The sequence below is a fragment of the Caretta caretta genome, chromosome 1 (genome assembly GCF_965140235.1).
Source record: "Caretta caretta isolate rCarCar2 chromosome 1, rCarCar1.hap1, whole genome shotgun sequence".
In the NCBI taxonomy this organism is placed as follows: Eukaryota; Metazoa; Chordata; order Testudines; family Cheloniidae; genus Caretta; species Caretta caretta.
In genome coordinates, this window is record NC_134206.1 from 158486459 (window position 1) to 158501546 (window position 15088).

At 41.3% G+C, this 15088-nt stretch overlaps 1 protein-coding gene across 7 annotated transcripts in view; it reads left to right on the forward strand.

Annotated features, from left to right (window-relative positions):
- Positions 1–6325: 6325 nt before the first annotated feature.
- The window catches only part of LOC125643160 (cystathionine beta-synthase), a 46968-nt gene continuing 38205 nt past the window's right edge, over positions 6326–15088 (forward strand). For 2 of the 7 annotated variants that reach the window (XM_075132435.1, XM_048865369.2), the window contains exons 1-2: positions 6326–6466; positions 12737–12788. The gene's annotated coding sequence lies outside the window, so the exon portion shown is untranslated. Of the gene's footprint in view, positions 6497–6708; positions 6810–6830; positions 6927–9363; positions 10724–12736; positions 12789–15088 lie in introns of those variants that run through there. The other 5 variants (XM_075132442.1, XM_075132453.1, XM_075132446.1 and 2 more) reach the window with 5 other exon arrangements.

Here is a 15088-nt window from a genome sequence, read left to right on the forward strand (position 1 = left end):
TTTTATCACACACACACACACACACACACACACACACACACACACACACACACACACACACACACACACACACACACACACACACACACACACACACACACACACACACACACACACACACACACACACACACACACACACACACACACACACACACACACACACACCCCCTCTGCCTCAGGTGATTCCTTAGGAGGACAGTGTATCTAGTGCAGTATTTAAGGCTAAAGTTATGAATGCAGTATCTTATAACAGACCATCAAGTTATCATGCAAAAGCTCATGCTCCATACAGCAGGATGAGTTCTGTGTAAAAAAATATCTAAGTATCAGATCCACCTTCATGGAAGGTTTCTTGAAGTTCCATTGGCTGTCCTTTTAACTGAAAGCATATCAGTATTCAGGATAAGCAGTAAGTCGGACGCTAGTGAAAAGTACACTGTACCTTCTCCATCTGTTGCTCACTTCTAAGAGAAGATCTGAACTGTAATTAAAAGCATCTTTTCCTACATAAGGCACTTGCATAGCAAAGCTAATGGACAAGAGCATTTTATTATATTTTGAAGTTAATACTTTTAGGCTTGCTCTATCTACAGTCTTCATTGCAACTGCAAATCATAGCTGTACTTCATAAAAGCAAAATACATTTTATGGGATTCAGTGCCTCTTCTAGCGCTAAAGCCTCTCACTTACAAGTTGCTGGAACATCTTAAGTGCTATACAATTTGTACAGTAGCTGACTTTACAAGATGTATCATCAGACTTGGATCCCGGTCTGCTTATCAATCCATGAAATAGCATATAGGGTTGTAGAAAGTATCCACCAGTTACAACTTCCTGTACGTCAGGAATTATTTAGCTTTCAGAAAGGGAGGAAATTTATTAATGCTACTAGTGTTTTCAAAAGCTTGTATTAATGAGAACTTGCCTAAAAGTGGTTGAAGAATAGCTCTATGTAAATGCAGTGGATATAGACATTTTGTGGCCAGGGTAATAATTAACTTTTAGTTTTTATTTTATTCCCAAATGATAAACATAAGAAAAGACCGCACTCACTGGCACTTAGAATTGGTAAATAGTGATTAATATTGAAGGAGGGAAGCAGAAAATCTTACACATCTTACCTCTTTAAGGTGAACTTTTGGGCCAAAATAAAAATTGAGTTATTCCCAGATTTGTGCAGAATGCCTTCACTAACCAGATTGGGGGGGAAATCAGCACATACAGAAACTTGGTTTTAAAGGCTAAGGGCAAAGCAAAAGAAGCTTTTCTCTTACTGTACCATTATGATGTGTAAAGATGGCTTTGATGTTCTATGTTTCAATATACTAGAAATTAGGTCCTGGCTTCCTGTCACCTCAAGGACTTCAACAGTGTTTCAATGACCTTGAGTGGCAGTATCACAATGAGCTGAAACCTGTCACCAATTGAGAGGTTGAAATTGTTAACTCTTAGCCCTCTAATTCATCTCAATGTACATGTTAAGATTTACCCATTTTCTCTTCAGTGACATTGTGTTACTTAATACCCTTTTCTAGTTAGATTGCAAGATCCAGCAAGATACGGATGGTATTCATGTGCATTTAGGCAATGCCTACAAACAAATCAGTGATTATTTTCTTGTGTTTCACGTGGCAAACAGCATGTGTAAGACCTTGTCTGCACCACAAAGTCATGTTGCTAACTAGCTCAACTGATGTAAGCCAGTGTCTACACAGTGATTTGTACCAGTTTATTTAAATCATTTTAGCCTGGTACAGCTTTCGTTTGTAAACAAGACCTAAACTTGTACACATCACAAATGAATTACAAAGACCCCAATTTCTCATGCTTTGCTTTATTTTACTTCAAAATTTTTCTCTGTCATTGAAATCCACTGAATGTATCATTTTGTGGCCTTGTGAATTAATAACATAACTCAAACATGCATTCAGGGACACTGATAACAAACCAGGGGATGTCACTGAATTTCACAAGGAAGAAAAGTGTTTACAGTTTTACATTTCCACAACCTGACTAGTGAGAGCACAAGAGCACAAATCTAGCACAAACTCAGTTTTCATTGTATCCTTGCCCTTCACCTGTAATACTGCATACTACATTTGTGAAATTGTTCAGTGTGAACTTTTAAAAGGACTTGGCACAAATGTTGTCACTTCCTCGAAGCCACTTAAAATAGCTAATTAGGCTTTTTAATGGAAATGGAGAAATTTCACTTTATTATCCTTATCCCCTTCTCCCCATATACAAAGTGTAGAACAGGTAATATTTTTTTAAAGGTACCTACTCATGACTATCCAAATGTTAAGATTTCTTCTATTGAAAAACATCACTTTTAGTTCATGGAATTTCTTAATCTCAAGTAAATGACAGCATATGGTACCTCTGATGTCTGGATATGCTTAATTTTAAATAAACTCATAATTCCAAGTGACTTCCTCTTACTTGTATTAGTCTCAAATCTGATTCTTCTGTAAAATGCTGCTTGTCCATAAATATGATGTATCTTAACACTGTAAAACCAAATGGAGAACTTGTTCAAAATAAAGCTTTTTTGGTACATAATCTGCAAGTAATAGAAACATAACCCTTCTTTTAAACCAGACACTTTTCTTTAAAACTGTGCCAGCAAGGTTGTCAGGTGCTAAAAATTTTAAACACCCCACCTGTCAACTAAACTCTTATGGGTTTCAGAGTAGCAGCCGTGTTAGTCTGTATACGCAAAAAGAAAATGAGTACTTGTGGCACCTTAGAGACTAATAAATCTGTCAGTCTCTAAGGTGCCACAAGTACTCCTTTTCTTTAAACTCTTACGTTCATTTGTTAAGAGACAGATCTCTCCTTTTTTTTTTTTTTAATATTCTAGGGAATGGTATTTGTTTCCTCAATCTAAAAACAATTCTAAATCCATGTATAGCACTTGGGCACTGGTGTTACCAAGTGGAGACCACTGTCTTTCCTTACGCAAATCAATAAGGGTTGTACTTGAGTAAAGGCTGCAGGATCTGTTTTGTATATGATTGTAGAAATCAGTCTTGGCTAATACCACATCACTTTTATTTAAAAACATGATAGAAGGAGCTTGCACGACTTGGAAATAAGTAATTAGTGTCTTAAAAGCCCAACACACCCCCTTTCTCCCTGTCATTGTACAACACAACTTGGTAAATTGGTTTCAGTCAAGGGTTAGTGATTGTAGCTGGTTCCTCTGCTGACATTGTCACTGTGTTTCAAGCTATCTGCACAGACAGGTTAAATCTAAATTTCCTGTGCTTTTATCCTACAAACATGTATAATCTCACTCTGCAGAGTAGAAACTACTTTAAAAGCCTTCAGTGCCTGAGAGCTGCATCTTTGAATTTTTTTAAGAAGTAATAATTCTGCTACTTGGGAGCTAAATGTTTATTGTACAGTATCACAACCCTGCCTCTGTTCTAGATAGTGATTTTTGAAAGTAGAATTCCTAAATTCTAATTAAATATACTCATTGTAACTGTAGAAATATTAAATGTCTTTCTCTTTTCTGACTAAATTGATATATCACAAACTTAGAACTGTTTACTTTGTATATACATAAACATCTTTGACCTGGTTGGTGGACTAGTCAACAAGGCTTTTTTGTTTAGTGGGGTCTCTGTTTTTCCATAGTCACTGTTTATTTTAACAATTGCCTACAATAATAAATCATGTATATGGAAATCAGCAAAACCCATCTCTCATGATTCCATGTGTATCACAGGTCCAGTCTTTGTCCTTGTTGATGTCAGGAGTGAACCCCCTATAATACATGATCTACCATGCTGATTTTCCTTAACAGTACAGTAGTGGTGTTTATCTGTAATGGTGGTCAATCTGCATACTTTATAAACTCTTTTGTTCCTGGATTATTTTAAAATCTGTTTTAAAATATTTTGATATGTCAAATACAGTCACTGCAGTTTGCACTAATTAGCACCCAGATCGAAAGACAGCAAAGAGGCTTAGGCTTTTTCTGCACATACGCATTGCACTGGTGTAACTGAAATCAGGGTATAGCCGCTCTCTTAGGGTACGTCCTCACTACTTGCCGGATCTGAATAGCGTAGCTGAAGTTGTGTATCTTAGTTTGAAACCTCCCCCCCCCCCGCCCACCCCAAGTGTAGCCCAGGCCTTAGTGGCTTATTTCAGTTTAATTTAGGTGGATTAGAAATAGATTTTTAGTTAAACTACTGTAAGTCAGGTTTATATGGGAGTACTCAAACAGCCTTTTTGTACCACTATGGCTATTCAGAATTACACGTTTAATTAAACTAGTACAACTGTGTGTGAAGATAATCCCTAATACCATTCACACAAATAAGTGAGCAGGATGTGGCCACTTACCAAACAGTCAAAACTTGGGAACTCTAAAGTCTCCTGTACTGCACCTCCTGTGTCTCATTCCTGTTCTTGCAGACTATTCTGTACAGGACACACTATTCCTTTTTTTTTTTTTTTGGGGGGGGGGGGGGCAGGGGAGGGAAGGGTCCTTTTAGTTCTTGGTGGTTCTGCCCACTGGTAAGTTTCTAGCCCTCATGTTGCAGAGAAGGACTTGAATGTTTGTCTGTGATATTTCCTAACAATCATTAGTTTATGCTTCTCATCCACCTCCCTCCTCCCAAGCCATCCAGAACTAGTTTTGAGGGCCCTTAAATATTCTACATATTGAGCAAATTTGTGGCTGTGAGGTGCTAGAGCTGCTCATCATCTGACTGAAACTGAGTTGGCTCTTTTGCTGAGCAGCCAATAGTAAACTTTGGCAACAAGGAGGAGATAATGAAAAGACCTCACCTGAACTAAACACAAGCTGGTTTTCCACTTGTGGATCAAATTGACTCTCTGTGGCCTTAACCATTTTTAGCTTCAATATTTGTAAAATGGGGATAATAATGAGGATTAATCACAACACACTACAAGGTAATTAGGCACTGATTATAAAACCCTATATAAATGCTAAATATTGTTGCCCATTTTGCCTGAGCAGTTAACCACTATTTGGGGCTTTGCAGTGTTATTTGTTCAGAGGAAAAATTGTTGAGTGAGGTATATACTTTGGTGCAATCCTGTTTGCTGTAGTCTGTGCTATTTTGTGTAAATTTTAAATTGCCATTTTTCCTCCAACACCATTGGTGCATCATGTGGGTTGACACCCTAGACAAGAACATGTAATGTTATGAAGAGCTATATGTGCCTTGAAATTCCTTGTTTATCACTGGCTTATTGGGTAGGAGTGGTGCTACTCCTTTTCAGATTGAAGTAGCTGCTGCTGCAGGAGTTGGATGTATTCCCCACAAGGAGTGGGAGAGGTGAGATCAAATTTAGATTGGATGAAAATGCTACTCCTACAGGAACAGGGAGCTGCTGGCCTACTATCTCTAAATTACATGTAAAACCTCAGTTACAAGTTCACTGCTTATTTGAATGATTGACATCACAAGGCTACTGTGGCAGCATGCTTGTGTCTTCCTTAGCTTGGGGACTCAGGCCCAGATCCTCAGAGGTATTTAGGTGCCTAACTCACTGAAATCATCGGAAGCTAGGTGTCCAAATATTGTTGAGGGTCTGGCCTGAGTCCTTAAAGGGCTTCAACTGGAAGACTCCCTTCAGCAAAGCATGGAACACTCTGGTCCCTGCTGCAGCATATGGTTAAATCCAGTGGGACTACTCACACACTTAAAGTTAAGCATGAGTTTAAATTCTTCCCTGAGACAGGGCCTGAGTGCTCTGTACCTTTCAGGATCCAACCCTCCTTTGCCCATTAAAACACAAAACCACACTTTCTTATTTATTGCTGCTGTGTGAAATGCTGTAAAATAACTTATTTCTACATCTGTTCACTAATATCCCTCTAGGTTCTTCTGGTGGCACCCATCACCAGAGTCACAGCAGCTTTCACCAGTGCAGAGCTGCTGTGTGTACGACCCTACTCCTGTAATGGCATCTGTGTGGACAAAGGGGCCTGCCTGAACAAGTCCGGTTGCAGGACCCTGGCATATATCTGTAGCTAGCTCCCTGGAGCGGTAGAAGAAAAAATACTGTAGCCCCATTCCTTCTAGAGTGGATGCTGGTGCTTATCTGATGGGCTAGAGGGACGGACCTAGGATGCGTCCTCGCCCTAGGCAGCCTGAAAGCTGCTGCGTGGGCGCTGCAGACAAACCGGCCAGCTACACCCTCCCGCAGCAAACTCTCACCCCTCTACCCCCGGCCGCACACAGGCGCGGGAGCGACTCTGCTTTTCTATTGGTGGGGCGTGTCCCCCTCCGCCCCCGGCCCGGCCAATCAGCGCGCGTTCCCTCTCCAAAAGCTGGAGGGGGGGGAACGCCTGGGAGACTTCCCTTCGCACGCGCGCGGGGCACCGGCTGCTGCGGCGCGGGGCGTCTCATCCACGCGCAGCGGGACTCGGGCTGCTGCCGCGCCTCTCTTCCCGCCCGCCCGCCCGGCCGGGCCAGGCACGTGCGAGCGGCGTGCGGATGGGAGAGGTCGGACGTGGGGTAGCGGGCTGAGGGAGAAGCGGCCTGGGCAGCCCGCGGGCTTCCCGTTGGCTGGGGAGATGCGCCGCACTGCCGGGGTTTCGTCGTTGTTGCCTGTTCTTTGTGCGGGGCGTGTCTCTTCCCTGCCGCTTTCCGGTTGCATCAGCTTGTGCTGCAGCCGGTAGATGGGGTTGCCAGAGGTCAGGTTACCCAGGTGGCAGTCGTGGCGCTGGCGAATGGGTTTAGCTTTCTCCTCTCCCCCCTCCCCTTCCCTTCCCTCCCTTCTTCGTCTGATTTGGAGATTTCCCGAAAGGGAGCGAAGGTATTCTCTGTGCCCCAGCCCCGCGCCATCGTTACATCGCTATATCCCCCCCCCCCAAATAAATACAGGCAATGGTGGAGATTGGAGTCAGCCGCCTCTCCTGCTGGATGCTGTAAGGTGAACGTTGATGCGATGGTCGGAGTTGGGGAACAAAGCTGTCTAGTTCTTGTTACTTTGTCCTTCGGCCTTTAGGAAATTAACGGCGTGAAATAAACTGCTTGTGCTGGTTGAAATCTGGAGACTGTTATCCTGGTGGATGAGATTTTGACCAATTGCTATGATGATGAATATGTGTATGAATGTGTGATAGTGTTAGGCTGGCACATAGAGATATCAAGGTGCCAAGTTCCAGTCATTTTCTTTTATTCCAAGTCTTGCTGAAATCCTTGGTGCTCATAATATGCTGCCCTAGAAACAGGATCTCCTTTAGACACCTCGTGCGAACTAGAATTACAGATAGCTTTTGTAGATGGGATAGCAGTGGATAGCTTTCTACAGTTACTGTGCAGAGGGTAAATGGTGTTTGATTGGGTTTTGTTCTGGCAAAATTCCAGTGTATTAAATTCTAGTGTTTTTAAGATGGGTAAAGCTAATTAGAACACCATGCAATCTGCTGGACAGTAGAGAAAACATTTTTGGATGGAAAATCCTCTTATCAAGATGATCTCTTGTGAATTAATTTATCAAAAATCTTATTTACTGTATTCATCTCAGTAGTGCTTATCCTGATAAAAGAAGGATAGTAAATATTGTCTTTCCACAGGCCTGTGGAATGTGTATTTTTAAAATGTATTTGGAGGTTATTTTGTTTCCTGGGGTGGGCAGAAAAACAGAAAGTGGTGGGAACTACTCTAGAAATGGATGATTTGCAAGTAATATTGATTGATGGAAGGTTTGTGATGCCCAGGGGTTAACATTTCTGTGTGAGGGCCACCAGAAATGTAAAGAAAAGTACAAATTTGGAGGGAAAGGCTGGGAGTTAACTGCTGGGAAGCCTACATCTGTTATTGAGTGAGTCTCCTTTGCCTGTTTGTTAGTGTATAGGTCATGTTTGGCTGCTTTGTTGTGTTAGTGTTCCAGTTTCTCTCCCTGTCCCTTACAGGCTTGGCACTAGTTCTTTGTCTCACCATCCTGGGCTTCCCTCTGCCAAAAACCCAAGGGCTCTTACATGTTGTTCTTACAACACTTATGTAGCTTGTTAAGGCTGGGGAATGTTTTGTGTGTTTTATACAACCCCCAGTACAGTGGGACCTGAATATGATTGGGGCCTCTGAGAGCTACCACAGTAAAAATGATTATTCTAATACCAATAAAACATTATTGAATTGACCAGTAATAGATCTGATTCTCTCCCCCCCCCCCTTTTTAAAATAAATACAGTCCGTCATTTTTTCTGTATATCCCATATCTTTCTAAGTGCTTGGTCCTGCAAGGTGCTGAGCATGCTGGCCATAATCCAATGAAGTAACTAGCCTTGTGGTCCACTTTTAAATAAGTAATTGTTCTATTTATGTCAGTGGGACTCTGGTGAATTGGAGTCAGAGTACTTCGCACCATGCAGGACTGAACACTCAATAAGGGGAAGGAAATTCCAGTGTAGTGAGGGGAATGAAACAAGAGCCTGGAGACCTCATATATAATGAGAATAAAATGGAGGAGGGGTAAAATGGAGGGAGATAAATTGGGATGGAGAAACAAGCACATGCTGCTGGGTGAAGGCGTTCTTTATAAAACTCGTAGTTGCTTAGTCTAGTAATTCTGGGAATAAGAAACCCCACCATGCACAAAGTTTAATGAGATCATTGCATACTGTTGCCTGAACAAGTTTTATATGCTTTGATCCAAATGCGTGGGGATTCGGTTACCACAGTTCTACCTTATTGAGTGTGACTCAGCAACTCTTAAGTCTGTAATTTACCACATGCCATTGTGTGTGGGGTTGGAAAAGGAGGCATGTAACTCATTGCTTCTGTTTCAGTCACCTTGGTGATGCAGCAGCACTGCTGTAAAAATAAAAAGCCAAAATCCTACTTTTTTTTGTTTTAATATGGGTTTGAAGTTGTTACAGTGGATTTGTCATGATGTAGCTCTGCTTTTTGGCAAGCTTGCTTCAGTGTTGTCTCTCTGCCAAGGTATAAGCTCTGTTATGCTTAGCACATTAAGGAAATATATGTTAAAATTCTAACTTGAGGGTGTTACTCAGTGTTTAGTAACGCCTGACCATTTTAATTCCTTGAGGTGTTAGATTACAAGAAATGTCTCTACACCACATAACTTGTACGGGGAGCCTCTAAAAATGTTTTGCTTTGATTTTTAAAGAACAGTGCTGCTGAGTTAGCTTAATTTTTTGGCTAGTCCACTCATTACTGCTAATCTAAACTGTTTTCATGAGAAGCATTATGACACTTCTCTGTATTTGCATCAAGCTCGTATTGTGTCTGAGGCTTTGATGTTATGCCAACTTAAACTTATTTACCTAAAATCTGGTGGTTCTGGGTTTTGGTTGGTTGGTGTGGTTTTTTTTATTTTTGTTTTTTTTTTTTGCGGGGGGTGGGGTTTTTTAAAATTGATTTAGTTAAACTGATGCAACTTTATGTGGATACACTTAATTTCATTTTTAAACCTGGAGAACCAGGTACAAACAGATATACATATTCAGCGAGGGGTTTTCACTGGTTTAACTAAAGATGTGATTTAGTTACAACTAGCTCAAGTTTGTGTACAGACTAGGTCTGAGAGTGCCTTACTCTTAGTCTCTCTACAAGAAACAGGTAATCCAGAACTGCTAACTGCACTTCTGTTCAGTAGGGACAGGTGCCCCTTTCCACAAGCATTCATTACAGATATTGCCCAAGTAAGAGATGTACCACAGGACTGTGGAACAGCAGCTGTTTAGTGAATTGCATGTGGAACTAGGAATTGAGATCAGAATTCCATTTCCTGCTCTCTGTATTCTTGGGTGAGTCACTTGATTTTTTCTGTGCCTCCATTTCCCTACTTGTATAATGGAAGGAATAATACTTCCCGCCCTATGCTCTGTAAAGTACTCTGAGAGCTATACATTAGGAGCGTTATAGAAGTGCAGAGTATCTCTACATATTTATGCTCTGGGGAGGAAAGGTCAGATCTGCTGTTAGTATAAACAAAAGTAGTCCGCTTAAATACAGAATTGGATAATGAAAGTTACCATCTCCAGATTAGGTGCAGAAACTTTCCAGTCTCTTTTCTCTAATGCTCTCATGCTTTGATATTTGTACAGGAGTAGGGTTGCCAATTTTGGTTGAACGTATTCCTGGAGGTTTCATCAAATGACAATCTTCAGTTAAAAAGATTAATCTTTAATTCCCGAAGACTCCCATAAAATCCAGGAGGTTTGGCAACCCTATACAGGAGTCTTGTTATGCAGAAAATCTGTTGGACTCTGTGTGTGTGTGTGTTTAAAAAAAAAAAAACTGGTCAGCAAGGTGATTTGACACACCCTCAAATTTCATGAGAAGTCCTGGTACTCAGTACACCAGTGTCTCTAGCTCCAGATCTGTATGCAGGAAGTCCTTTTTTCTGTGTGAAGTGTTAACCTGGGACATTTTGCTGAACTTGCTCTGGGTAGTTTGATACCCAATGTTCACCATTACTTTGCCATCAACCCTAGTTTTAACATCCTGGTAATGTTAAAGGGGCAGGGGAAAAAGGTTTTTATTTCAAGCCACAGGGGAGGTCTTGGATATATCAGTTCAGCTTCACTGATATATATATCAGGAAGAATGATATTGATGCAGAGAAACAGCTGTGCATTCATCTTCATCTATAGGATAAGACTATTGCGAGAGAATTGGACGGAACAGCTTTGAACCCCAAAAGCCCCTCTGTACCTCTCTTGAGATGTACGTCTTCCACAGAGCCATAGTATAATTCAGGTAGGCCCCACTCCAGCAAAGCACCTTTGGCTTCAATTGGACTACTTGTTTAAGATTAAGCATATGCTGAGTCATGGCCCTAGAGTCCTTCCTGAGTTTGCCTCTTGTGGGTGTTTATAAGTCACCAAATGCTGCAATATCTGAGTATCAGAAAGTTTAGAAGATTCTTGGAAAACCACAGTTATACACTAGTTTAATGAGACTTCAGATTTCTCTGCTTTCCCACTTCGGTCTCTGCAGTACAGTCAGGTCATCTTTTCTGTGTCAAGAGGCACAGATTGGCTGTTGCCTGGGATGTAACAAGACAGTTTCTTCTAGTCTCTGGGAGAAGGGTGCATTCTTAACCAGAGCACTCTTCTCTGTGCTTTGTTTCTAGAATGTGACTTTCAGAAGCACTCTATGTTGGCCTAACTCTGCTCCCATTGAAGTCAATTGAAGTTTTCTCATTGACTTCAGTGAGAGCAGAGTAAGGCCAGCTCTGAGTGCTTTTGAGAATCCCACCCCAACGAGTAAAGGGATTAAGAAATGCAGTGTGTATCAGCAGTACGTGTACCTGCCTCTGAAGGCCTTGCTAACTGATCTGACTCAGATGTTTGGGGCCACTAGATACTGACATCAAACTGCTCTTTCTATCTTCCACCTCTTTCTGTAGCAAACTCAAGTCAAGAACTAGGATAAATGGCAGAGAAATATAGTCCCATTCTCCAGACAAGGCACGATGGAGTCCTGCACCCTACTTTCTACTTAGCATTCAGCCCTCAGATAGCCATCAGATCTCACTCATAAACCTGTTTGGTTGTGTTTTGTTTTGTTTTTGGACAACTTAACTTCAGCTTCAGGTGCGATGTTAGATCTCATGTGGGCACTTTATTTTATTTTATTTTTTTTATTTTGCGGATGTTTAACGCACACACACTGCGTCAGATAAATAGCCTTGGAAATGGACTTCTTGTACAATGGGGGGGAAAGTACAATGCAGACAGTGTCAGGAACAGTTTCCTAGTCTGGTCTTCAACCCTGTTCTGTAGGGACCTACCCTAGGGACAGAAAGGCATTTGAGTTTTCACTCAGTCTGAACTCCCCATGGAGGTGCCAGTTGGGATGTGGATGGTTGTCACACTGGTGATCTCAGTCCAGATCCCAGTGATCAGAGTGACAACTTTTAGCCCCTGCTGGCGTAGTTGGGACTCAAACTGGTGCCCTTGAGATCTCTCCAGCAATCTATTGAGCCACTCCAGTGACCTGGCTGACACTGATATGGAAAGCAAAGTTCAGAGCAGGCTGCTAGCTGAAGAAAATTCCAAGTAAAGGAGTGAGCAGAAGATCTGTTTTTAAGTAGGTATTGTGAGGGGGGAATATAAGAGGAAGGAGATAATGGATATCTCCATGAATAGGGGGTGTCCCTGAGAGAATGGGCTTCCTTACAACCAGGGGTGCTGGACCGATTTTTACAGTGGGGGTGCCGAGAGCCATTGAACCAAACTGTAAATCCTGTAAATGAAGGAAACCACTTCAACCCAAGAGGTGTGACAACACCCCCAGCACCTCTAGTTCCAGCACCTGGGCTCACAACCCTGTTTCAATGGGGGCAGCAGGCTGCAAATATACTTTTTCTCCAGCACATAGATACAAGCTCTTCTGTAGCAAATATTCAAGCATATCACTCTTTTATACATCTGGAAGCGATGTAGCAACCAGGCTTAAAAGCTTTATGCACAGACTGAATAATCTGAATTGGTCCAGAGTTTCTGCTACAGACCAGTCTACTGCCTTCCCTTTGCATAGCCATTGCTCAAGGTGCCTTGGCGAAATCAGAGCCCAGTGATGGAAGCTGTCTCTTTGCTGTTTGTTGCTACAATATACAACCTTTCTGTTCTTTACCCACTGCAGCCAGCCAAATGGCACTTTTCAAAGATGGCATTACTTGTTTCTATATTGTACACACAGAGAAGGTTGTTCTTTCTCTTTAAGAAGAGTCTTTCAAAACATTTTTTTTCTCATTTTTTGTTTTAGGAGAACAAACTGTATTGGAGACCCCTGAAGCAAAAAGTTTAAGGCATTGGTGGTAAGTTTCAGGTTCATAATTGACCCTCTTACAGAAGCACTTAGTATCACTAATAAAGTAAGCAAATCCCTTCCTGTTGGGCAAACTCTCACTGCCTTCCTCCTTGTTTGAATATAACAAAGGTATTGGCTGTTCCAGAACTCAGTGTTCTCACTGTGTGTGCTTTGCAAACACACATATCAACTATAAATTCTGTAGACACATAATCTTGTGTATGTACATAGAGGCCAACTGTTTCATCAATCATATGTATATCTACATGTGCCTCAGAGGAAGTCCTAAAATCTCTAGAATAAGTTTATTATACTAAAACTATCATGATATTGTGGATTGGTATATCAGGACTTCGTATGAATATAACAACATGCGGAGTCCCACTGGGTAGCTGGAAATGTCCAGTTTCCCAGTGATATAAAATTCCAGTTTTTAACCCCTTATGGCTGTCAAATATCAGGCTTCATACTGGTACTTACTACTTGTCTAGGACTAAACATGCCCTGTCTTAGGTTTAGGTATGTGCTGTCTTTTTAATTTTTTGTTTTGTGGAGGGCGGGAAAGGGAAATTAAAAACATTTGGGAGAAATTAAAAACACTTCTCGAAGTGTGGCTTTGTTTTGGGGGAGTGGAGGGGAGAGAAGAGGGGGGTTAATGGTGACTGTTTAAAACTGCTTAAATGCTTGGAGTGTAAGAATCCGCTCCAGGGAGATGGATTAGTGGGCCGAAGCCATGTTTTCATCAGTGGTGTATGATCAATAAAATTCAGAATAGCATTTTAGAATCATCACACGGTTCCAGTGTCTCGTGGTTCTCCAGTTTATTAAATTAATATCCCCTCCAGATACATGACATGTGTCTGTTTATATTATAGTGGCACTGAGGGACCCTGATCAGGATTGCGGCCCCATTGTGCTTAGGTGCTGTACAGCCGTATAAGTAGTTGTAAAAATATTAAGAAAAAGCACAGACACTTTCAAAGACTTAAGCCAGATACTTTTTCTAGCTGCCAAACATACAACTATGAAGGCATGGGGACAAGTCCCAATCATGCCATAATAAACAGTTGGCTGGACTTTGAGAAATTAACTTTATATATGCTTAGACTAGCTTATAAAGCATGGAGTTCCTTTTTGGATTTTGCCTTCTAACACTGGAGACATTTATTTTGATACATGTAGGCAGTACTAGCTTACAACTGAGAAGAACTCTCAACAGATCTTTTCCATACCATACTTGGGCTTGTTTGCTCCTGCCCCTGGGAGGGGCCAAAGGGGGAGCATTTCTCCTAGCTTTTGCTTTTCCTTGGGGAGTTTTCTCCAGATTGCTTCATTGGAGGAGAAGTTTGTAGGGCTGCTCAGTGCTGTGCTTCTCCGAACACCTATGTTTGGTAGCCCCATCAGTACTTCCAGCAGGACTGCAGCTTCTCCTTAAGGCCACTGAGCTAAGGAACTACAAACAGAAAATATCTGTCTTCCCCTGCTCTCATTGCTTGGGCCTGCTCTGCCCTGCAGTTTGGTGGGCGTAAGTGACTTGCATCATCCTAGTTGTGCATATACACCTCTACCCTGATATAACACATGCTCTGGGGGGTGGGGCTGCTTTAATAACAGAAGTGCTTGAGACCAATACAAGTTCGATATAACGCGGTTTCACCTATAACATGGTACGATTTTTTGGGCTCCCGAAGACCGCGTTATATCGGGGTAGAGGTGCATTTACATTAAAATTTGTCTCGTGCCAACGTAAGCACCTTGTTACAGCAACACAATAACTGTATGTCCACCTTTGTTGGATATAAATAAGGGGGAAACACATGAAAAATAAGGGATAACACTTCATTTTAAACAACATTTTAAAGAAATTTTTCCCTTAGTATGTTGTGTATTTGTTTTCCTTGGGTGTTCATTTCTGTTGCCCTCAGGTATACAATGCAATTATCACAAGCTGCAATTTTAAGGTTTAAAATGGTAATTATCAGTTTTAATACATTTCAATACATCGGTTTTAAAATCAATTAATAAAACTGTGTACATGTGCAATTGAAATTAAAGTTAATTTGAAGCTTAATATTGCAGAAACCAGCTAAATATTGATTCTGTTAATCTGTCCAGATCTGTTTACATGAGGGAAATAATCTTTTCACTGCTACATTTGAGATAGGAATGGACATAATAAATTCCACAAGTTTTAAGAAATTGGGATAAGGAGGAGCTGGCTACTATGTTTTAAAGCTTAACTTTTCCCCTGCACACAGTACTCTCTGAACCTTCTTTGCAATAAAACATCTTCGTGCTCGTATGTGG